Source organism: Bacillus rossius, chromosome 11 (genome assembly GCF_032445375.1).
Source record: "Bacillus rossius redtenbacheri isolate Brsri chromosome 11, Brsri_v3, whole genome shotgun sequence".
Lineage (NCBI taxonomy): Eukaryota > Metazoa > Arthropoda > Insecta > Phasmatodea > Bacillidae > Bacillus > Bacillus rossius.
The window spans coordinates 53,996,522-54,020,526 of record NC_086338.1 but is presented as its reverse complement, the minus strand read 5'-3'; the positions used below and the strand labels follow the sequence as shown (position 1 = coordinate 54,020,526).

Here is a 24,005-nt window from a genome sequence, read left to right as displayed (position 1 = left end):
GTCAAATTAAATTTATCTCAGGGTTGTCTTCCGGCTAAATCACGTCGTTAGGGCTCGAAATTCTATCTTTCAAGACTTCTGGACCTGCGGTCGTAAAGTCTTGTGTGTTATTTGAATGTCAACAAATAAAAATAAATAAAAATTGGCCTTTAAGATTTATATATCAAAATGTTGCTGTTCCCAAATGATGAAAAATATTACTCTTACACCTTTTCACTCAGATGATTATTTCGGCCTTAATCGAAAAAGCGTCACCTGGAGCTATAACGTTTTTCAATGGTTACCTGGTGATGCGCAGGGTCCAATTTCATTCATTCATATAATCCTGTGTATTGTGCAGATCGAAGGAAATCTTACATCGGCGACTGCCGTGAAACGTCGCCGTAATTTTAACAATGTTTTTAAGCCTCGCACACGGAGTTTTTGGGTCACTAAACGCCTGACGACCAGAGCTGTCGTCAGACCAAACGCACTTCCCAAGATGGGTCCAAACGTTCTCTTCCCCGGCATGCCTAGCGCCGGTCCTTCAAACCAGGCGCCGCCGGCCTCGGGCCAACCCCCGGCCTCCGTTGCGTCCAACGTACAAAATTCAAAGAAACGGCCGAAAGAAAAAGTTAACTAGGGTGGTTTTTTGCAAAATAATCAGTTCTAAATTAATCAAAATAAATATAAAATGTCTTTGGTACATAAAACTGTTTTATAGTAAATGTAAACAAACACTTGAGATTGTTATTGCACACGTCTCGTTGCCAGGCGACGGTAAACGAAAAAAAAAAAAAAAAAAAAAAAACCACACGACACGTGTCATAACCTCTGTGATGAGGCCTATTATCACAAAAAGTACAATAAAAAAAATTACAGTGTAGCAGCCAGTAAATCTTACTTCAAACCTAAAAAATTCCAGTTTTATATTCCATTTCATTCTCCTTATCCAAACTGCACAAAAATTTAAAAAAAATTCAACTTCGCCAATTAATTATGCAAAAAGAGTGCGATATATATTTTTTTTCTTTATGAAAGTTCAGCCACACAAAAAGTAGGCAATTTTAACTGGGTGGAACGTAAACATAAAATGTGACCTGGAAAGAGACATACACCCTTAAGACCCTGCCATAATGTCAAACGTTCGCTTCCAGTACCTTCCCATTATGTTGTGTCAAATAATGTTGGGTGGTTATTACGTCACCGAAAACGTCACCAGCACAGCCATATTTGTTTGAAAAATTGGATGACTTGAGTTTCCTTAAAATATTTTGCATACAAGACGAGTTATAAAATATTGTGGATGTTGGCTGCAATCAGCCAATTAAAATCGTACCTAGCGTAAACGTAACAGACATTCGTTTACATCAGAACGAATCTTTAAAATGGCGAAGAACACACAACGATTAATGAGGTTGTAAAAGAGAATGAACTAAAATAATGTAAACATGAATGGCGTACGCGAAATTATTTTAAGTTTAAAAAAGAAAATTATGTTTCTATAACCTAAAAAAAAACACTGAACATGTATTTTTATTATTTAAATAAAATTAATTGTGAGCTACATTTATACAAGTTCAAAACATTTACAAATCCACAAATAGCATGACAAAATTTATAAATTCATTCAGCACTGTGATGCAAATCCTATTTTCGTAAGTGCGACCAGAAATATACAGTATTGGTTCCAAAAAGTATTTCATATGTGCAAAAAAAAAATAACCATAGCTATTTGTTTTACAAATTTTTAATATTTTTCTTGTAGTATTAAAAGCTATTTCTTGGCAATTGTTTTTCAAAGGAATCTTTCGTAAAAATACAACAAAAAATTTGTAAGGACTACAAAAATTCTGCTTTAAGGAGGGTGGCAAATGGGGTGGGTGGTAGTATCTCGAAGTCTCGCGTAGACTTTGAGCTTCCCATAATTTCGAAGGTCCAATGTGCAAAATTTCATCAAGATCGGAAGAAGAAACTGTGGTTTTGTTTATGAACGAAACAAACAAACGGAACCTCTTCTTTATAAAGACGTGTCACATAAACATAGATTGTACCGACGGGGTAAAATGGAAGGGAAGCCTTCATTTCACAGACGAGAGAGCCACACCCGAAGTTCCCCGAAGTTCATGCTAGCTTTTTTTTTTCCCCCGTTCTATATCATTGTATAAACCGGTGTGGCATTATATTTTGCGGTCGATTAGGATAGGTTAGCTACATTATAAATAATTTAAAACATTGTGGATGGTTGGTTATATTCGGTAAGTATAGCTACATTAAGGATACTGTAAAATCATTTTATGGTTGCTTAGCAAATAACTTTTTAATATATAGCTATCCATCAGGGCTAGGAAACCGTTTACATGATTTCACAGTATCTTTAATGTAACTATCCTAACCAAATCAACCGTCCACAATGTTTTAAAGTATTTATAATGTAGGTAACCTAACCTAATTGACCATTAGTAATCATGAGTTACAATGAACAAAAAAAAACCCGAAGATGCACGATCGGTGGTTTGGCTCTCTCGTCTGTGAAAAGAAGGCTTCCCAAAATGGAAACGCGGTCTCGTCATTTGTACGCGCGAGTTCGTGCTGGAAGAATCGACACCAACCGGGGGGGCTGTTTACAGGGGATCATCGATTGATCGATTATCTCTTCGTCGTCGCCCCCACCCCCCTCCACCTCGACGGCAATGGTGGCACTCGAGACAACGGCACCATATCGCTCCCACGCCCGATACGAGGCGATAACACTAAACCCCCACGGCTACGCCGATCTCGTTCGTTTCGAACTGCGCCCGTGCGTTCGTTGCTGTTTTGTCGGAACTCGTGGAGCGAGCTGAAGATTTATTTTTTTTTCCTAACCTAACTAAAACTAAGTGTATTTTGGAGGGGTCCGGGTTAGGGAGGGACCTAGGTGCGTCTCAGGCCGAAGCCTATACGCCTAGTCATGCTGGGATTAGCCATGCAAGGAGAGGGTCGCATGCATCATGTGCTAGGAGGGGATTGGCCAGCCATGGCAGCGATTGGCGCCATGACTAACTCCCCTCACTCTTAAATCTACACTATAACTAGAGATAGGTTGGGCCCAGGTAAAACCTGCATAGACACAGGGAAAACCCTGGGCACATTCATGCGGGATGAAAATTGGCATGCATTACGTGTAGGAATTTACAGGAGACAGAGGATGGTCTGGATGAAGTGTTGGACAGAGTAGGCGAGCTGAAGGGAACGAGACCAACACCCGAACAGTTCCGAATTTCTCCGAAGTGGGCCGAGCTCTTGTGAAAACACGCCATGTCGCAAGGATTTATACGTTTTACGGCCACGGAGTATTTTTGACGTGACAACAACTAATAAATCGATGAACGCCGGCTGCACGCACGAAAAAGTGTCCCGTTGCGCACATTGTCCCGTCACACTGTGTCCCGTTACGCTCATTGTACGCTTGCGCCGCAACTATCTCTCTTCCACTCGATTGGAACAATCATCGATTTGACGTTTTCGAGGCACATTAAACTTGAAACACTCCCATTCGTTTCCTACTTTTCCTATCATCGTCCTATCCTTAACAGAAGAACACAGATTGGAAGAAGTTAAATAGCAAACATGTATAAAAGTTATAGTTAAAATAATAAACATATTTGAATTAATGAGTGCAAATAAAAGTAAATTTATCAATTAAATTGTAGATTTCATTTCACTCCTTCTTTGTATCCATACAAAATAGTGATAATTCAATAAAAATGATTCAATTTTATTCATAAAAGTATGCAGTCATTTCATCAATGTTTTGTTATGACGTTGTCACGTTAAACTATCGTACGTAAACCGACTTTTTTTTTGTTTCTCTTGAATTTGTTTGTTTATATCCCCCCCCCCCCTAGCGGGGGGTTTAGCGCGCGGCTACGAGGTACGGGGTGGAGGCGAGGTCGGGTCTTGAGGTAAGCGGCTTGCGTCGCGTGCTCTCATACGCCGGTGATAATCACAACACCACCCCACCACCCCTCCTTTCACTAACCAAGGCCTGGCGCGCTCTAATCAACCAATCAGGACGCACGGGACCACGTTCCCACGTTTCGCCTCGTTGCGGGGGGGGGGGGGGAGGATCACACACCCCCCCCCCTCTCCTGGCCCTTCCTCCTAAGGGTGGGTTATTAACAGCTTGGACAGCTTCAGAAAATAAAAAATAAAAAACCTCACGTTATTTACATTCTGCGCGCTCAAGACATCCGAGTGGGGTCGTTTACGAAAAATAAAAAAATAAACGTTTAAGAGGTCGGATGAGAAGTGCTGTTTCCGTGTTCAGTTTCCCAAAACGTATTTTTTTAGGAGAATGAAAACTGGCAAAAATGCGTATTTTCAGAACAATCTTTTAGACATATGAAACGCCCTGTAAAAACTCTTGAAAGCACCCAGAGGCCTTACATTAAACCTTGTCTCTTCATTTCTAAAGAGCCCCGCGCAAAACAGGCCCCGCGCCGGACAATTTAATTTTTATTTTCCTATTTTGTTTAGTTGTCTTTGAAAATATGTACCTACATTAATGTAAAGCCGAAGAATTAAGTTGTTATCATCTTGTGACTAAGGTTGGTGGTCGATACCTTTTAGTGTTCGCAGGCTTTCACGGCCATTGTCTGAAGTAGCTAGGATTCGGGGTGATGTTGGCGACTGTAATATCGACCGAAACGTCGGTGAATAATTCGCCAAGGTAACGGCTACAACCCACAAGCCAAGCTACTTCGATACCTTTCAGCTTTTGTTTGCGAATAAATTTTCACGATTTCTTACAAGAAAAACTTCCCAAAGATCGTATCGACTCCTGTTGACGCTTTTTCGTAGGATTTTGATCTTTTTAGCATTTATAAAACTAAGTTACATTAGCGAAACAATAGTTAAGTAAAATTAGTAAAGGTAGGCTTAAAATAAAATAAAAATTGTTTAAAATTATTTATTTTTTTTTAAATATTCCGGGTGAGCGACCCAGTGCCTCCCCAGAAGCAAGACGTCGCTGTGACGGGCAGAAGACACCCCCTGAACCGCGGGCTGCTAGGGGTAGTTTTCCACTCGACGGGCTCCGTCGCGCATCTGCGAGCACACACCCCCCGGAGGAGCTGTCGGCCAGAGATAAGCCCTTCCGACGGAGCCCCACCTTAAGTCCTCCTGCAGCTTACACTGCTCACGGCTAGAGACCGGAAAAATTCGCGGATTCATTTCACGATATGATAGAATCCAAACAACTGTACCTTTAAATTGCTTCTCTGATTGGCTCACAGTTTATCTGAAGGACATTGGGCCAATGAAAAACCTTCAACCAAAAAGAAGTATCGAATCGAAAGCGTCCCAGTCGACAGGTGACACGAGTCGGTAACCAATGAGCAGGTGGACATTTGCCCGAGTGTGTGTAGGGGATGGTGGAGTCTATCCTGCAGGTCATCCAAAGTGCGAATTTTTCCAGTCTCTAAATACTCATGGCTGGAGGCACGCTTGTGTGGTGAATAGCGACGGAACCGATACAACAGCGACATGATAGGCAAAACAAAACAAAAAAAAAAATCAGCGAAATTCACCTTAGTTACGCTATTTTGCCTGTGAAAATATGGTATTCATTAATCTTTAGTTAAGGCTTTTATTTATAACATAAAAATATATGTACTAAATAACAAAATTTCTGTTGGCACTACAAATAAACTTAAACCACACAATCGATCAAAAAATATATATATATATTTTTTCCCCACTGTGGTTTAGTGGTTCCAAAACCACCATTAATTGTTTTGATATTTGAGTATTTTGATATATTAGTGCAGGATAATTTAAAAATAAAAAAAGCATAACACGATATTTGTGAAAAGAAAACCCCATAAAATCTTGGTTCTAGACATTGCATTAAAAAAAATTGTCTGTACTTTTTATTTTTATATTTACTTGCTCGTCAACTAAGAAAGATTAAAGACGAATATTGAATGTTATAAGTCGCATTTTTTTGTTCTTCTTGCTGACATTAATAAATATAGTAGTAAAACTACGTTTATCCGGCTCTCGTTGATCGTAGTCTCCGGATAATCCGGATCAGATTCGTAGACATTTTATTTAATGTTTCATAAAAATATATTCACTTTTTAGTTTGATTCAAGGTACAGTTCCAGTAGATATATGTTTTTAGAATTATATAAATAAAATTTTTCATGAGCAAATGAGTCCAGAATGACCCAGTTCAACAAAAGCCAATGACTTATATTGCAAACGCGAAAAATGCCTGGCGCTAACGATTGTACGGAGATACAAATAATTTATGATCTGCAAACAGGAAAACAGAAAAACAGGAAATAATAAACGCAACATATTCAAATACAGAGTACAGGATGAAAACAGTAGGAGACTTCATGTTGTTTTGGAGCCTCAAATTTAACCTCTCCCTTAAATTAAGCTTGGACAAATAATTATTTGTTTTCATTTAAACACACTTGCTAACGTAAACCTTAGCACAATATTACGTGACAATATGTTTGTATTTATTTTCTTTGTTGCTTGGTTGGTATGGCCATAAAAATAAATTACTTTATTTATTCGAAGCTTTTTTGCGTTTTTGGAAGTTATTGTGAAACAGCAACCATTAAGCAATTTTTCACTTGGAGAAATAATGCGATTTTGAGCTGTAAAGTATTTCAGAGATGAATAAAAAAAATAATAAAACAACGCATGCTATTGAAACGTGACTGTAACATCGTTGTATAGAATTGAGAGAGTCCGTGTTAAAATACTGGGCGCGTTTGTGCGGTAATGGCTTCCCGGCCTGGGCCTTTGTTCGCTGGCGACACCAGAATGGCTAATGATTTACGGTCGGTGACGCTTGGAAACAAAAAAATAAACGGGTTGGGTGGGGGGGCAGGCTGGCTGTTTACTGCGCGGTTCTAACACGCCCATCAAACTCCGCAATTGAGTTACGTAACCGCCATCCCCCCCGCACACCACCCAAAACAAAACAAAACACAATCGCGTACGTGTGAACGAGCAGTTCGGAGTCTTCGTTGATAGCCTGGGCGCCGTAGCGGTCGTGTGGGACAGACATGTCCTCGGAAAATGATGGCTAAACGGCCCGGAATTTGCGCGAATGTTTTCGTCGCCAGTTAACATATGATGACCTTGATGACAGGTTCACAATTGCTCCGCCACGCCCCAATCAGAACTTAGAGCCAGTCAGCTGCCAGCTATATGTATACCAGTAGGAGAGACCGAATCACATCGACCACGCTCAGAAGAAGAGGTTGGTACCTTCTGGAGTTTCAGGACAGGGGCGTAACTACACTCGTTTCCACCCGGGGCAAAAACTCATCCTGACGCCCCTTTTTCTCTCAAACCAATCAAAACGAAAACCTTTTTCCGACAACACCTCATATCGCCACCACGTATTAATCCCACTATTTAAAAATATTTTCTGTGCAACTTAGATGGTAAATAAATAGATTTATTTGGAGTAATTTCATTTTTAACACGTCGCAAGTTGGATAATGCGCGAAAAATGCCAGTTTTTTTTTAATAGTTGACTATATACATGTATTTATCTTTAACAAAAGTAATTCAGGTCATCTGCCCTCCAACATATATTTTTTTTGTGTGTTCTAGCATTACGACATTCAAGTAAATATCTAAAGTGCAAATTCCTCCGCCAGTTTAGCGTCCGGGGCACAAGTCCCATCTAGTTACGTCCCTGAGTAAAAAAAAAAAAAATACGTCTCGTGCTAGGAACAATTGTAGCTTAGACTCAAAATTCCTATACGCAGAGGTCAGGACATTTTGCGGATTACTGGGGACACAAAAAAAAAAAATAACTCGTGGTGGTGTGTAAATAAGTTTTTTTCGTCAACACAATTGTTGGAGTAGACTTTGCTGCAATCGTTCTCTGAAAATATTGTTTTTACAACAAAAAAAAAAGGTTACTACATGAATTATAGAAAATTTCCTCTGGTTGGGTTTATTACGTAATTATTTTCATCGTAAAATGAGTCGGAAAGGAGATGCGCTAAAAATAAAAAATAAAACTGTTTTGGAAAAGTGGCGGCGCGAGAGGCAAAGATACGAGGTGGAAAAGTGAAAACTGGGAAAGAGCACGTCTACATCTACAGGCATGCCGATTTTCAAAACTCCCGCGGGAAACGTCCCAGGTAAAACTCCTGGATAACCTTCCAGGTAAATTCTCCTGAAATGACTGGACCCAAACACGACCCACGGTCCAACAGCGGACACAGCGGTCCAGTTAGTTGCCAAGCAACAAGGACAGATCATTCCAAACTTGCAGCCGGCATTCTCACATTCCCCTCCCACATATGCGCCCTAACAGTGTATAGGGTGGGGAGTATCATTCCAGTTCGCTTTTTGTATACATTCCAGGGCTTATTTAAAACAGAACTGTTATTTATTTATTTTATTTGCACCCAATAGATTCAATTTTTGAACAGTAGGTATGTTCACAGAATATAGGGCTTGTCGAAAAAAAATCCACGTAACTTAGAACTGTCATAAGTTAGAACGATCATAACTTATAAACATGTAACTTAGAAACACACAACGCAGAATCTCACACATTAGAAACGTCGTAACTTAGAAAGTCATAACTTAGAAATATTAGAACTTATAAACACACAACTTGGAGCTGTCATAACTTAGAAACACGCAGCGCTGAACCACATAACTTAGAAACACACAACTTAGAACAGACAGAACTTAGAAGATTCTATCTTGCGTGTTAGAACAGACAGAACTTAGAAGATTCTATCTTGCGTGTTTCTAAGTTGTGTTTTTCTATAAGTTATGTGGTTCGGCGCTACGTGTTTCTCAGTTATGACAGTTCTAAGTTGTGTGTTTCTAAGTAGTGATAGTTCTAAGTTATGACATTCTACGTTACGACGTAAAGATTCTATCTTGTGTGTATCTAAGTTGTGACAGCACCCCTGTCAGCCGGCCCAGCTCTGGAGGCGCGCAGGAGCAGCAGTTGTTTGTTGTCTCCCGGGGACAGACACCCTCGTCCGCCGACGACCAAGTTCCCGTCGTCATCAACAACACGGTGACGGCCGGAGAGAGAGTTGGCCCGGGTTAGCGAACTTCCGCGTCGAACCCAACGAGAACTATCCTCGTTAACGAGACACAAGACACGCGGTGATTACAAGCAGGGTATGGATTAACACTTATTCGTGTAATGATGTTTCAAAATGCATACCTTACACATTTGCGAATCTGTACATTTGCATTAAAATCAACTGTGTCACTACAAAAATAGTGTTCGCAGTAACACTGCGTTCGGATTCTTGCCCGGGCATTTATGCATGAACCGTTCCCTGAATAGCTTTCCTGTATTTACTGCGCACATTAACATGCATTATAAAACATTTTTGAAAAAAATTAATGCTTGAGTGAAACGTCAATAAAAAATGTAAAATTATGCTCCAATTCCCGTAAGAAATGCTCAGTATTTATCTCGGAAAACGTTTTACATTCATGCAAAAAATAACCAACCATAGCCATGTGTTGTACAAAGTTACGATATCTTTCTTGTAGTGTTGCGAACTATTTCTGGGCAACTGGTTTCGCCCCAATGTTGAGATTTTAGATTGTAAAACTACTTAAGTTTGGTGTAAAATTACATTTGGTAATTACAATTGGTAATTTTGCACAAAGAAACAGATAAATTATGCGTTTCTTTTTTCGTACTACACAACAAAAATATAAAAATACAGTTATACCGAATTTTTGTTACAGTGCGCGCAAGTCGCAAGATGTTACCAACTCTAAAACATGAAATTGTAAAAAATTTCTAAGTTATGACGTTTCTAAGTTGTGTGGTTCTGCGTTGCGTGTTTCTAAGTTACGTGTTTCTAAGTTATGACAGTTCTTAGTTGTGTGTTTCTAAGTCATGTATTTCTAAATTATGATCGTTCTAACTTATGACAGTTCTAAGTTACGTGGATTTTTTTTTCGAGGTTTCTAAGTTATGACTGTTCTAAGTTGTATGTTTCTAAGAGATGTGTGGTTCCCCTCTTGGCATGTGCCTGTGTGTACGTTTTTGTTGTTTTTGGAGGTGAATGATCCTGGAGTCTGTGGTAGGGGGGTGGCTGTGGTGGAATGCTGGTGGCTGAATGTGGTGGAGTGGGGACTGTTGCTCTAGCCAGTCTGCGCCCGGGTGTAGTCGCCTCCTGATGCCTCAAGCCACGGGTAGGGAAGAGGCTAGCGTGCTGGAGGCACTGGAAAGTGTGAAAGGGGTTGAGGCGGGATGAAACAAGGTGCCTTGTGGTTGCGTGAAGCAAACTTCGGCCGGCTTGAAACATTGGGAAGGGGGGGGGGGGCAATCTCGCACGTGACTTTGCCCTGACAACTTCCAACTTGGGGGAGTCGTGGTTTGCGGCGGCCGGGGAGTCGAACAAGGCAGACTCCCAGGCGTGTGTGTCTCAGGAGACACTTGTGTCCGCTGTGTTGCAGGTACACTACACCGCCGGTTACTGCACAGGGAGAAAAAAATAATATTTTCTGTACTTTCACAAAAAAAAAATTTTTCCTTTGGAAACCAGTTTGTCAAGATATTGCAAAATTTTAAAAACACATGGAAATGGTAATTTTTTTTTCCCCTTTTTTTTCCTTCAGATATAACAGTATTTTTTTACGAAAATTTTCCGCATAATTTTACATTTTAATTAAAGTTTAATTCAAGCATGATTTTTTTTCAAACCATGGGAAAAATTAATCGAATATTCAACAATTTAACTTAACTTTTTTTTTATTATTACGTGCAGTTAATACTGGAAATCTGACATTAACTATTAGAGGTACTTGGACAACACAAATCATTAATGTCCGGGCAAGAATCCGAACCCAGTATTACAGAGAACATTATTTTGTAACAGATAGAATTGTTCTCACGTTAAGGTACAAATTACAAATATCTGTAATTTTTCATTTATATGCATGTTCCCGGTTACAAACATAAAGTACGGTGTAGTGCTTGCGGCTGACTCTAAGCATCTGTGCTGCGATCCTTTGCGTCCTCTCGGCCAATGGAGTGATGCCTTGCCACGCGCGAAATTCAAATTTTGCTCGCTACTGTTCCCGCCTGCAACCCTTGCAGGGTTGCGTTTCCGGACGTGTGTTTCCCAACAAAAATTACTTCTTTTGGCATTCCCTACCACCCTTTAAATTCATGTCCAGCAAATACCAAACATCTTCTATGACGAATGTTACTGCAAATTTATTACTACAGCTCTCTTTGCAATTTTGTTTTGACGTGACAACGTCTAATAAATCTATGAACGCCGGCTGCACGCACGAAAAAGTGTCCCGTTACGCACATTTTCCCGTTACGCTGTGTCCCGTTACGCTCATTGTACGCTTCCGCCGCATCTATATCTCTTCCACTAGATTGGAACAACCATCGATTTGACTTTTTCGAGGCACATTAAACTTGAAACACTCCCATTCGTTTCCTACTTTTCCTATCATCGTCCTATCCTTAACAGAATAACACGGATTGGAAGAAGTTAAATAGCAAACATGTATAAAAGTTATAGTTAAAATAATCTCTTCGTTAAAGTAATAAACATTTTTGAGTTAATGAGTGCAAATAAAAGTAAATTTATCAATTAAATTGTAGATTTCATTTCAGTCCTTCTTTGTATCCATACAAAATAGTGAAATTCAATTAAAAATTATTCAATTTTATTCATAAAAGTATGCAATCATTTCATCAATGTTTTGTTATGACGTCACGTTAAACTATCGTCCGTAAACCGACTTTACAGACAACCATTTTTTTATGTGTTACTCAGCTGTGTAAACCCAGGAAATAAAGTTAATAAATTTAAATATATGTGTTTGGTCAAATTTCGAGTCAAATATTTGGAAGTTTAATGTTCATACGAGGAAAATCGTTAGAAATGAACATGTAGGTAATATATTTAACGTGTTTAAAAGTCGAGACGTGTTCCTACACAAGAAAATAAACAGCACCGTTAGGTACTAAACGTACTTCCAGTCTTTTTGCGTATACTTCTCACGCCTTACAAATATAAAGGTTTCGACGACACCAACACTTTTTTTTTGTATTCGGCAGAGTAAAATCTCCTTGCCATTACAATTTGTTTTTGTTGGCTTACTAAATTAGACGCACAACAAATTTTGAATTTGTACACCTGTCAAAATGTACATTTGAGCCGACGGAACCATTTTGTTGGGCCAACAAAATCTTTCCTATTGCAAAATATTTGTTTGAATCAACTGCAGATATTTATTTCACCATTCCCAAACGAGTGTATTATTGAAGCACACAAACCTTTTTATATCTTCGTATGTTATATGTGTAGGTTTTTTTAAACCGTAAACCAACAAACCACATAAACTAATCTCTCTAAGCGTTCATTTAAAATTAATTCATCTCTGTTGTAAAAGAAAAAAAAGGTTCGTTATTCTGAAACCTTGTTTATTAGCCACATGGCATCGCTCACCTCACTTCTCTATAAGCCGTCTAGTTGCTTGCTTTTATGGACGGGGGAAAGGAAGGGGGTGGAATTCAGTCTTATTCTATTTTGCCCTGTTTGCGACAGAATCCTTTCCATTCTCTCGGTTTCAATCTCTCGGAGATTCCCCGTGAAGCTTGTCCAGACCCATCTTCACGAAATTCTTTCTCCTGCGATCTTCCTGTCCGCCTCAATCATCCTTCGTTTCTCCTCACAAACCAGTCTTCAGTTCCTGGTGTGCGCCTTTTTCTTTCCGCCGTGTCGACTCGCAAAAACAAGAGCGATCGCTCTTGTCTTTCTACTCTTCTGTGCTGTGTTACGTCTCGCGAAATTTTTTAAACCCTTCTAAATCAGCCGTTTTAACACCATTACTGTTATTACGTACTCTTAAGGGCTTCGCCTACCCGGGCACACATGCGGTGCTTAGAGCTTCAGGAAAAACAACGCGATTTCAAAACTACTCAACATATCCGAGTGGGGTCAGCTTACGAAAAGCATTTAAGAGTTCGCTGAGGCCCGAAAAGTACTTTTGATTTCGGATTAAGTTTTAAATCTGTAATTCTAAAAGAGTTAAAATAGCTAAAAAGCATGTTTCAGAGTAATTTTTAGGCGTAAAACAACCGGTACAGATTCTTGAAAGCACTTACGGGACTTGCATTACACCTTTATCTTCATTTCTCGGCCATATAATGTTACGGTCACCGCCCAGTGCACTGAGAGAAGACTGCGCGCCAGTCCAGAGGAGACACCGCGCTAGAAGCACCAGCGAGCGTCGCGCCTATCATCCCGCCTCACTGACACACATACCCCTGACGAGGCGGGCCCCCATAACATATGTTTAGAGACCGGGAAAATCCGCGGATTCATTTCGCGATGGAAAAGAATTAAAAAAAAAAAAGTTTTTCTTTTTCGCTACTTCAGTGATTGGGCCACACAGTTTATCTGAAGAGTCATCAGCCAATAAAAGTGTGAACTTGTCCGAATACGTAGATAACCGTATAGAATATCCTAGAGGTCATTTTAAATTGCAGAAAAAAAAATCCAGTTTCTGTTCTGTGTTTTTTTTTCTTTCACTAAATTTCAGTTATGCGTCCGGTGCAGTGCACGCACGGGCGGAAAACGGAACACCAGCGGGCGGGACGTCGTGCGACCCGTGCGAGCCGTGCGGGGGAAGACGGGTCTCGGTACCGCCGGGTATCGACCCTCGATTCAAGTGACGCGTCGTTATCGCGCGGCCGGTCTGGTTTTATCTGGCCGCGTGGTTTCTGGCGGGGTTTAATGGGGCTCCAGCTACCACCCCTCCACCCCCCCCCCTTCTCACCCCTCCCACGGTCAGCGTGTGGGGGGGGGGGGGGGGAGTGTGGATGCTGGCCATTTCGACGACACTTCAAGAGACGCGCCACATGTGAGCTCAAATGGACGTATTAACGGCACGTGCTCCTTTTGGTATTGTTATTATCATTATTTTTTTTTTAAGTTTCGCTTCACGTCCTGTGGAAAACGAGGTCAAAAAGTAGAGACCGGGAAAATTCGTGGAGTCATTCCGCGATGGGCTGAAATAGAAAAAAAAATAGGCTTACATTTTTTTTTGTAGCTTCAGTGATTGCAAAGGAAAAAAAAAGTTATTTTTTTTTTTACGAAAGAGTCCTTTGGAAACTAGTTTATAATGCTACAGGAAAGATATCGTAGTTTTGTACAACACATTGATATGGGTTATTTTTTGCCTATATGAGATTATATTGAGTACTTATTAAGAAAATTGGCGCATAATTTAAAATTTTTATTTATGTTTCATTCAAGCGTACATTTTTTTTCAAATGAGGTTGGGAGAGTTTCGAGAAGGTTTTTTTTTAGAGGATCGGGGTAACCTCCCATTTTAACGGGAAGTCATGAAAAATTAAAGTTAAATTGACAATAATCGCCAAAAAAAAAAAAATATGACAAAAATTAATTTTTTACAAAAATAAAAACTGAACCGACTTCAAAAGGTCAGGTGCGAGGTACGAGCAGATATAATTTTATCTGATGTCACTCGAAGTTTTTGGTCACCGGCACAGGGGTAAGGGTTTGGGGGGTGGTTGACAACATCCCTTCACCGTCGACATCCACCTCACCCCTGGCGGTGGCAACTACTTCCGGGCGACGGGTGACGTCACAAAGAGCCCCCAACGTCCGCCGACCAGGAACCAGGAAAGTGGTCTCGCCCGGGTGGAGGGGGGAGAGGTCGGTAAACTGACTCAATTATCGAGCCAGGAAAACGTCATTACCGCGCGAGTCTGCGGCGCGAGTCCCCCAAGATGGCGGGAAGTGGTTGGGGGTGGGTTGAGGGGTTCTGGCAATCCCGGCGCCTCAAAGAGCCCGCGGGCGGAAGCGGAGGGGGTTGAAAGGGGCGACCGTAACGCAATTCCGGCGACTTCCGGTGTTCGTGGAGGGGAGGGGAAAGGAAGGAGGGGGGCGACGTACGGTCGAGAGGATATCACGTGATGACGCTGTAGCAGCGCTTACACGAGCGCACATGCGGTGTGCCCAGCTTCAGAGGAAAAAAAATACAGGATTTGAAAACTTATCAGGGTCGTATTTACGCGCAGGCTATCTAGGCTATTATACTGCGATGTGGATCTTCTTATATTCTCAAAATACGCGTCGACATAGTTTCCAGTTGTTTCGTGTGGATTAATTGCGCCGAACCAAACTCTTCTGTGGAAAGCTGATATATATGAGTTGTGTCAGCATTTAGAAATTTTCGATCATTTTCATTGGTTTTGGTGTCACTTAATTCCTTAACCTCTAAATACTGTTCGGTTTAATAGTCTAGTTTAATAATAAACCAATTATTTTTTCAAAATAGAAAATTGATCAAAAATATGAGTTTTGTAGGTCAATTAAAATAAACTAGCCACCCAGACCCTGGCAAGAAGCACTGGAAGGGGATACTCCTTCCCCTTAGAGAGGGCCCGCACCACAGACTCAGCCTAGGGGCCCACAGGCAGTAAATCCGGCCCTGAAACTGATCAAGATGTAAGGTCGTCTGTTTACGAAAATAATTTTAAAGATCCGCTGCTCCAGGATTACTTTTCTTTATTTATAATAAAAAATATTATAATATAACAAAATACTCGCGCAACAAGAAAGTTTGGGCGTTGTGTACAACCGCGATACCATGTCAATACTGATGTCACCAACATGGTTGTGCTGACGTCATTTCATTACCAACCTACATTCCTACGAGACAAGTTGCGCATATGTATATGTGGGTTTTATGCGAGCAGCATTCACATGCTTGTTTTGTACAAAAATTGCGTTTATTTATGAAACTAACTTTTAAGTATCGTATTCTATACTTAGCCATACGCACTGGCAACCATCCATACTTGTTTCTATTTTCTCCAATTTTGTTTCCATTTAAATCAATGTTTCGTAACCATGATATTCCGAAATTTTTTAAAGGCCCGTTTACAATTGTAATGTCCCAAATTGTGTCTTTAAGGACGCTGATCAGTGATTGGCCCATCACGTGACCCTCTGACGTCATGGGTGGTGTGGGCAAATGGTCCGAACGTCGCTGGTCCGAATACATTGGGTCAACTTGAACATTTTGTCCCAACCTGTGTCCTTTTGGCAGCATAGAAAAAGAACACTCATGATATTTGTTTTTTTTTTTTCCTGTTCCCGTTTCAAAAAGGTAAACAGAAATAACGGGCGGTGTGGTAGTAAGCCGACAAGACCGAGACAACGTATAAATTAGTGCTGTCCGTTTGCGACCGGCGCTTTTCAAAGGTCGGCTGAAGATTGGCCCCCTCAGTCGGCTGAAGGATGAATAATTGGAAAAGCTTCGCAGGGCTCCCTCTAAACCTCAGCAAAGGCTTTACGCCTCACGAACTGTTGTTTTACCTGGCCTCTACCACATGCTAGTGCTTGGAGGAACGACCATCATCAGCTCGTTGAATAGGCTTGATGTTGGGGTCCGGTCCACTGTGCGCAAGTGGCTGGACCTACCGCATGATGTTCCCCACGCGTATTTCCACGCTCGGGATGGAGGGCTATCCATTCCCTCCTATCGTTGGACACACCAATTAATATTTGGCAGTGTGATTATAATTCATTTACCAGCGTTTACTTCTGCCTCGCTGAATAACTAAACATTTTTGAACTCCCACAGCACGCGCACGTTAAATGAATATTCAAAACAGTTGCGTACCGTACTCATTATTTACAATGCATGAAAACCGTAAACAAAAAAAACAATCGAAAAAACACTTATTTTGGCGCTGTATATTTACTGCTCTCTGGTGACTACTTCATAAATCAGCGGAATCTGAGATCGGACATCGTAATAATTGTACCCAGGGCAATTTTCAGTGCGGCAATGTGACTTCATTCAAATTAGGTTCGAACCGCTGTAGGTAGTAACCATCTTTGGCCTTCAAACTTTAAAATAATGTCCGCACTTTTTGTACTGTCATACCAAATTTGCAAATAAACGGGCCCCCTTAGAGAGAGGCAAGAGGGTTAAAAATATAAAAATATTTCATAAAATCCGTACCTTTAACACTATTAAATTTTTTTTAGTTATAATATATCTCAAATATGTGTAATTTTGTCCACTGGGAAACAATTTTTATACATCAAATTTTTTCACTATAAAACAATATTCCTGAAGACTAATCAAAATCAAATATTTATTTGATTATAAACTGTTAAACCGCGAACACTCTAGAGTCTAGACTCAATCCAGCTGACAATATTAATGGTTGAAAGCTGCAAAAATATTACTTTCCCGTCCTATTTCCATCCTAGAAAAATTAAAATTCGCTTTTACAGTAGTTTTTTTTTTTGTGTGTGCAGGTGTATTTTTGAACTCATGCACGTGTGTGTGTATGAGTCTGTACAGTGCCACGATGCACCGCCTAGCCGAGGAAATTACCAAGTTCTGTATCCCATAGTGCGCGGATGATGAGATAACAGGGTGTCCACAAGGGAAAAATATTTCGTACCAACTTAGGCGAGAAAAAAGTACTAGATTTAAAAAAAAAGGTACTAAATTATAATTTGTCATGGTTTTTAACAATTTAGGAAGTTATTATGACATTGCAATGCTCGAACTTAAATATCACACCACACACACACATAAATTCCATAGTTTTTAAAAATAATTACGCTTAATAATAAAACATAGTGTAGTTACTATAGTATTATTATATTAAAGAAAAAAGTACTAGATCTGAGCGTATAAATGTACTAGACCACTAAAAAAGTTATAAAAGTACTAGATCTAGTAGGAAAGTACTAACTGTGGACACCCTGGAGATAACGGAAAAAGGAACGCGGCTACAGAAAAATACTTGTTCGGATTGAGCGTCATGCTCCTTGCGGGGCCACGCGTGTCTGCGCGCTACAGCAGCGCTCCTGTGTGCCGGCTTCCCAACTAAACTACGTTCGCGCGCGCGCGGGGCACGCCGAAATGGCTGAAACTCTTCCTGATATAATATTCCCTCTACGCGCGCCCTTACTCAATGCTCTCCGCAGGCAGAGCACGCGTCGATGATGCTACCCTCTTACTCTTTTTTTTTTCCTTCACTCCCCTCCTCACCATTCCACGTGCTTTCGGTCCCAACGGGATCCTCGACGATTTGTCAACTCCAAGGGCCGCGACACGTCGAGATCCGCGCGGCGGCCGGTCGATCACCGTCGCTATCGATCTATCGATCCATCGACGCGGTCGTCAGCCCCGCGAGGGAGAAGAGCGGCGAGCGAAAGCTCGTTACGCGACGACGGAACGAGAGATCTCGATTTTTCTGTCGCGTTATAGGAGTGAAGTATGGCTCCTACCTGAGATAGATCCAGATACTCTATGGCTGGTGACGCGACGAAGCGAAGATTTCTTACAAATCACGATGACGTCAGCATGGAAAAAAAATGGCGGACGCGGGTTATTGAATTGCGGGTCAGAATTTTTTTTTTTTAAAGATAGTTTAACTTGTTAATTGGTAATTGTAATATTCTTGTATTTTAAAGGTTTTTATTAAGTCTGATAAATGTATCTGTAAAATCTTAGAAATTTGGTTACCTACAATGTTAAACCAATGTTAAACCTGCAGGCATTGATGGCTGTCTTTTATTTGTTGCGTAGGCCTATGGAACTGCATGAAACGTGTTATATATATGGGCCAATCAAATCCTCAAATACTATAAAATCCTCAGTATTCGAAGGATTCGAAAGTCTAGGAAAAAGATTCGAATAAAAATAGTAATAGGTATAAAGGAAACTTAAAAATTCAACACTGATAACCTCTAAAGTTTACTTGGTCAAATTTTTCTTCATACACATCCTGTTAACATTTTCCAAGATACTGTAACGTTCAAACATGTAATTATATAAATTAAAACTACAATATTTATTGATCCTTGACAATTTATTTATGAATAAAACATTTATAAGGTTAATTATTTCAACAACATAGTTAATATTTTTCATTTCTTGAACATAATTTTATTATTAATCCTCGACATAGATTCGGACTCGAGTGGTATATTCGAATAACTCGTTGGGATTCGAATTCTAGATTCGGATTCGAGAACATTGGGAATCGACCCATCGCTAGTTGGGTATATACAAACCTTTATTCTTGGTTGTCGCGCGTGTACAACCCGTGTTTTCACAAAAACGCGATATTTTGCTATCTTGGCATCGCGCCGTGCCGTTATATTGATACCAGCATATCGCGATGGCGTTATGCTACAGATATCGCACATGCTCATGCTATCTTTACCCGCACTACAAACCAATGTAAACTAACTAGATAAAAACTAAGTATTTATCGCCGCTACGTACGTACTAAGCATACGACAGCGTCAATATTATAGCAGGTATTTATTAAATAACGTGTTTGAGAAAAAAAAATTAGTTCCAATTTAATATTCAATTAGAAAAATCACTGTGCGTGGAAACCTGTCAGAGATTTCGCAGACAAACTTTCTAAACAAAGTTCTTTCTGATGCTCTTCACAGTAAGGTCGCACCTGTCGCGTCCGCCATTTTTGTCGCGCTGACGTAACGGATGTTTTGGTTGTGATTGTTTAGAAAAATATTGCTCCCGTCGCGCTATTTTGAGGCTGGAGTTACAATTATGCGGCGGTGGTGACCCGAAAATTTATAATCAATTATGTTTAACGTATCTATGACGTCAGTGCAACAGATATGACAGACGTGACAAAATTTATGATTATATATAGACACACACCTGTAAGCATTGATGGTTGTCGTACGTTAGGTGCGTATGTAACATCAATAAACATTTTGTATTCAGTCGTTTATGATTTAATACAATGCACTGTTTGTCATGGACAAATTCATATATGTAAAATAAGAAATAAAAAAATTAACCCACAGAAAACAATCTGAATCAGCTGAAGTGTCAAACAGATAGGCCCAACGATTAACCTAAACAGGTCTTATGGAAAACACAACGACGATAGCACAGACGAACATATCAGCACAAGAATTCTGTCGAAGGAATTTAGCCATGAAAAACCCAGCTTTAGTCACAGGAGCTAGTGACAAGGGCTTCTTCAACCTCCATTATAGTACTGGCTGCGTGCGTGTGTGAATCTTCCAACGGCGACCAGGTCATTTTGTTATAGAACAATATGAAGCTAATACAAGTGCATGGTCTACATAATGCCATTATGTACTAATCAGTACATTTTATTGCATAAAGCCTGGTTGGATTTGCACACAAATTTTTCTGGATCAACGTGAAAAAAATAATGGTTCATGACTTAAAACTCATTTGAGGAAACAGCAAGCACATTTCAGCATTAAAATTTTGAGAATAGCTCACTTGCACCAGTTCATAGACTAAGACCTTGTAAAACCCAGTTAAGTTCGGAAGCGAAACATAGAGGGAGGACTGTTTGTATTGGAAAATAAACGCAATAATAAATTCGACGAGTACATGAACTCTATCAACATTCGCTTTAAGAAAAATTAACATTATGTTCGGACTTATTTTATCGTGAGGCATGACGTCAGAAAATAACGTTTACTACCTCATGTGGTCTACCACGGCGAAAAGTTGAGAACAGAATATTACGTATAGTTTATTCACATAAAAAGGCGTGTTATCTTTACATCTGATATAAATTTCAAGTTAAGCTTACGCTGTCTTTGTTCAATATATTTCTTTGTGAAACTGTATTTGGATGGTTATGAGAAGTTTTTCTGCATCAATTAAAAATGTACAAACATTATTTAAATGAATAAAAAAAACTTTTGGAGGAGCTGGGGTTTGAACCCAGGACTTCCCGCATGCGAAGCGGGCGCTCTACCACTGAGCTACACCCCCAACGATAAGAAAGTTGGAGGTTTTTAAGATATATAAGTGTTATATAAAGGAACTCTCAGTTTTACTTATTGAGTTTCATTTTTATATTTTAGAATTACTAACACAATATTTTGTGTTTTCAGAAATGCGTCCTCTACATTGTAGCTGCACTTTTGCGCTTGTTTTAAATATATATTTTCTAAAGAGATCAGATTTGAGATCACGAATGATTTGTCAACGTTCGTCAACAGTTGAAAAAAAAAAGTTAAGTAACCATTGTTTGTATACTTTTACGCGCACTTAGCTATTTCTTGTATATTTTCCTTATTTGTAAATCAATTCTTTCTTAGCGTTGACCTTCGGTTGCTCTTTGCATCACGTTTTAAACTTTAATAATGTTGGTTCATTACGTATTCCTATAATTTACGCCATGTTAAATATGATAAAGAACAAACAGTGAACAAGTGTTCGTTTGTGTTAAAAAGCACATTTTTAGTATACGAAAATTTTTAGTGAGCTTGTTTTATTAAGTAAATATATTTAGTTTGTTTCTATGTTTTTATGTCAAATATATTATGCTTTGGCGTGTCTCGTCGCTGAAGCTAGCGGCGACCTGCAAACTAACGGCGCTAGTAGTATTCGAGCCCATTTTAAACAGTGTGTTAAATGGACATTTGTATATAATACATATGATATTATTCCTAAAAAGTCTATAAATTTTTTAAAAATATATTTTATTTGTTTGGGTGCTTGGTAAGTGTACCAACGCCTTAAAATTTCTCCACATTTGTCATTTAAGCTGAAGGTTATGACTACACAAAACGAACTTCTGCTTATTTACATTAAAAAGAAATTACTGGATCTCAAAAATCACATTTTTAAAGAATTACACTTTCTTAAAGATAAAAATATAACAAAGAAATATTATTGATTTCAATACCCACTTAACATTTAAAACGTGCTATCTTATGGGAGATCCCAGTTTCTTTAGCTTCCGCATTCTCAACACTCCAACTTTTAACTAACGATTGCTATGCAGTGAACCCCTAAAAATCTCTCAAATAAATTAAAATACCTAAACTGTAACCAGCGTTAAAACGAAAAAAAAAAAAAGTTTTAAAAACCATGCCCAATTTTATTCGAAACTCCCATTAAACTGGGCTCAACTGCTATAACTGCTACTGGAGTCGTTAGTTCGCAGAAGCCGACGGAAAATGGAGGTAAGTTGCCAGGCCTCTCTGTATGGCCGTGGTCAGGGCAAACTGGAGTGACGTCACGTCCATTCAGCTTCCAGAATTTGAAGCAGCACGTATCGTCACAACCGAGGAATGTTCTATTGTAGCAGGTCCTTAATAATTAATTTCAGCTTAAAAAAAAAAACTCTCTGTTGCACTGTGGATTTGAACTTTTCGATCAGATCGGGGGATTTGGTCTCATTTCTTCCCCGTCGAACCATAATACCCTTCTCTTTCCAATCTGTCCTACCTGTGCCCTCTTCCCCTTTTGACCCCAGCGGCGAGTTCCCCCCTGCCCCTTTTGACCCCGGTGACCTGCGAACTGCGGGGGCGGCGAGTTTTCGTTTAAAACAAGCGCCAATGAACATGGAATCTAAAATTGAAATTTTCCTCTCATCGCCTCGTTTCCCCCCCCCCCCCTTTTCTCTTCACTGACCTCATTCCCCGCTTGGACCCCGATTCGTCGTGTACAGTGCGCGCGCTGTCCTCGTGTCCAGATGCCCGCCAGGACATCATGTCGCTTCCCGAGAGGGAATTTGTTGGGGAGGAGGAGAAGAAGAGTCAGAGAGTCAGAGAGAGAGAGAGAGAGAGAGAGGTGTGCAGTCTTGTCTTTGGGATAACGTGCATTAGAGCCCGTCTACAATAGTCCGAACCTGTGCGTGGTCCGTGTCCTTATCCGAATGTGAGTGACGTCACACTGTCTCACCGAAAACTGCCCTGTCCACAATTGCGATGTCCGATGTCCGAATGTATTGATTTCTAAAGTTGTCACCAGAGCGCAGTAAATGTGCCAAACCAAATGTTTTTGTTTATTTTTTTGATGCTTTGTATTTTGAGATTGAACTTATGAAAGTTATGTAAGTTATAAGTGACTTACAACACCTTCCATTTCCTTCAATAACCAAAGCAAACACCACGTTTTCAAATGGGAACCGGAAATTCAAATATCGTGAGTGTTCTGTTCTTTTTTCTGTGTCCGAAGTACACAGGTTGGGACAAAAAGTTCAAATTGACGGTTGTCTTCGGACCAGGTAGGTTCGGACCTTCGCTCACTTGACGCATGACGTCAGAGGCTCACGTGGACCAATCAGCGACGAGTGTCCTTCGGACACAGTTTAGGACATTGCTATTGTAGACGGGCCTTTACCGTTACCTAGCAGCCTTTGCTGCACGCAACAATACAGCACAGCTACATCTGCACTTCCAACCAGCGCAGCGGGCCAAATGAAGTGACAAATCACTGGAAAACTGGCAGAATAGCTGAATCTGCTTCCACGGGGATTCAGACCCACACTCCCGCCTGTATTCCCTAACTAGCTAACTACCCAAGGCTTCGTTCTCGCAATTCCAGGCTGTTGCTGATATTTTACCAAGTACAAGAACTATTTGATTAATTACAAGCATTCCCCCCCCCCCCTAAAGATATGGACAGAAATAAAATGTTAAGCCTGTATAAGATATAATACATAGCAAAACCGTTTAAGAATTATATATCTCTCAAGTGGTACTGTGTAAGCCTGTTTAATTTTTAGTTTCGATTAAGTACCCGATTTTATAAATCCGTTTTAGTTTAGTCGAGGATATATTTTACCTTGAAATCACGCTTATAACATTTCATTTCACGAGGTAGCCAATTAAAAAAACAAGTGACACATGCGCCTATTTCATTTGGGGGACAGAAGAATGACATATCGGAAGACTACCATAATGACAGTATTCCGCCTGGCCTCTTCGAAAAAGGCGGAAAAGTACCATACGTCCAAAGAACGCAACGGAATTCTGCCATATTTTCTTACACCCTCCATGGAATGAGTACAGCAGCATTGCCCTCGAGGTAGTGTATAGAATACTCGGTAGGTAGCGCTGTCAACCCTCTAGCTGTTTTTCAGGTTAACTTTAAAGATTACAGATAGTGCTTCCGACGGTGATAGTTGCAATAACAAATCATTTCCAGATCGCGGACGAGAA

At 40.1% G+C, this 24,005-nt stretch overlaps 1 protein-coding gene and 1 non-coding gene across 5 annotated transcripts in view; one reads left to right on the top strand and one right to left on the bottom strand.

The window, feature by feature from the left end:
- Nucleotides 1–24,005, top strand: part of LOC134537007 (uncharacterized) — a 221,554-nt gene that overhangs the window by 170,537 nt on the left and 27,012 nt on the right. The gene's annotated exons all lie outside the window — the stretch shown is intronic.
- On the bottom strand, nt 20,752–20,823 carry Trnaa-cgc (transfer RNA alanine (anticodon CGC)). The gene has a single exon. It is a non-coding gene; the product is annotated as a tRNA-Ala (tRNA).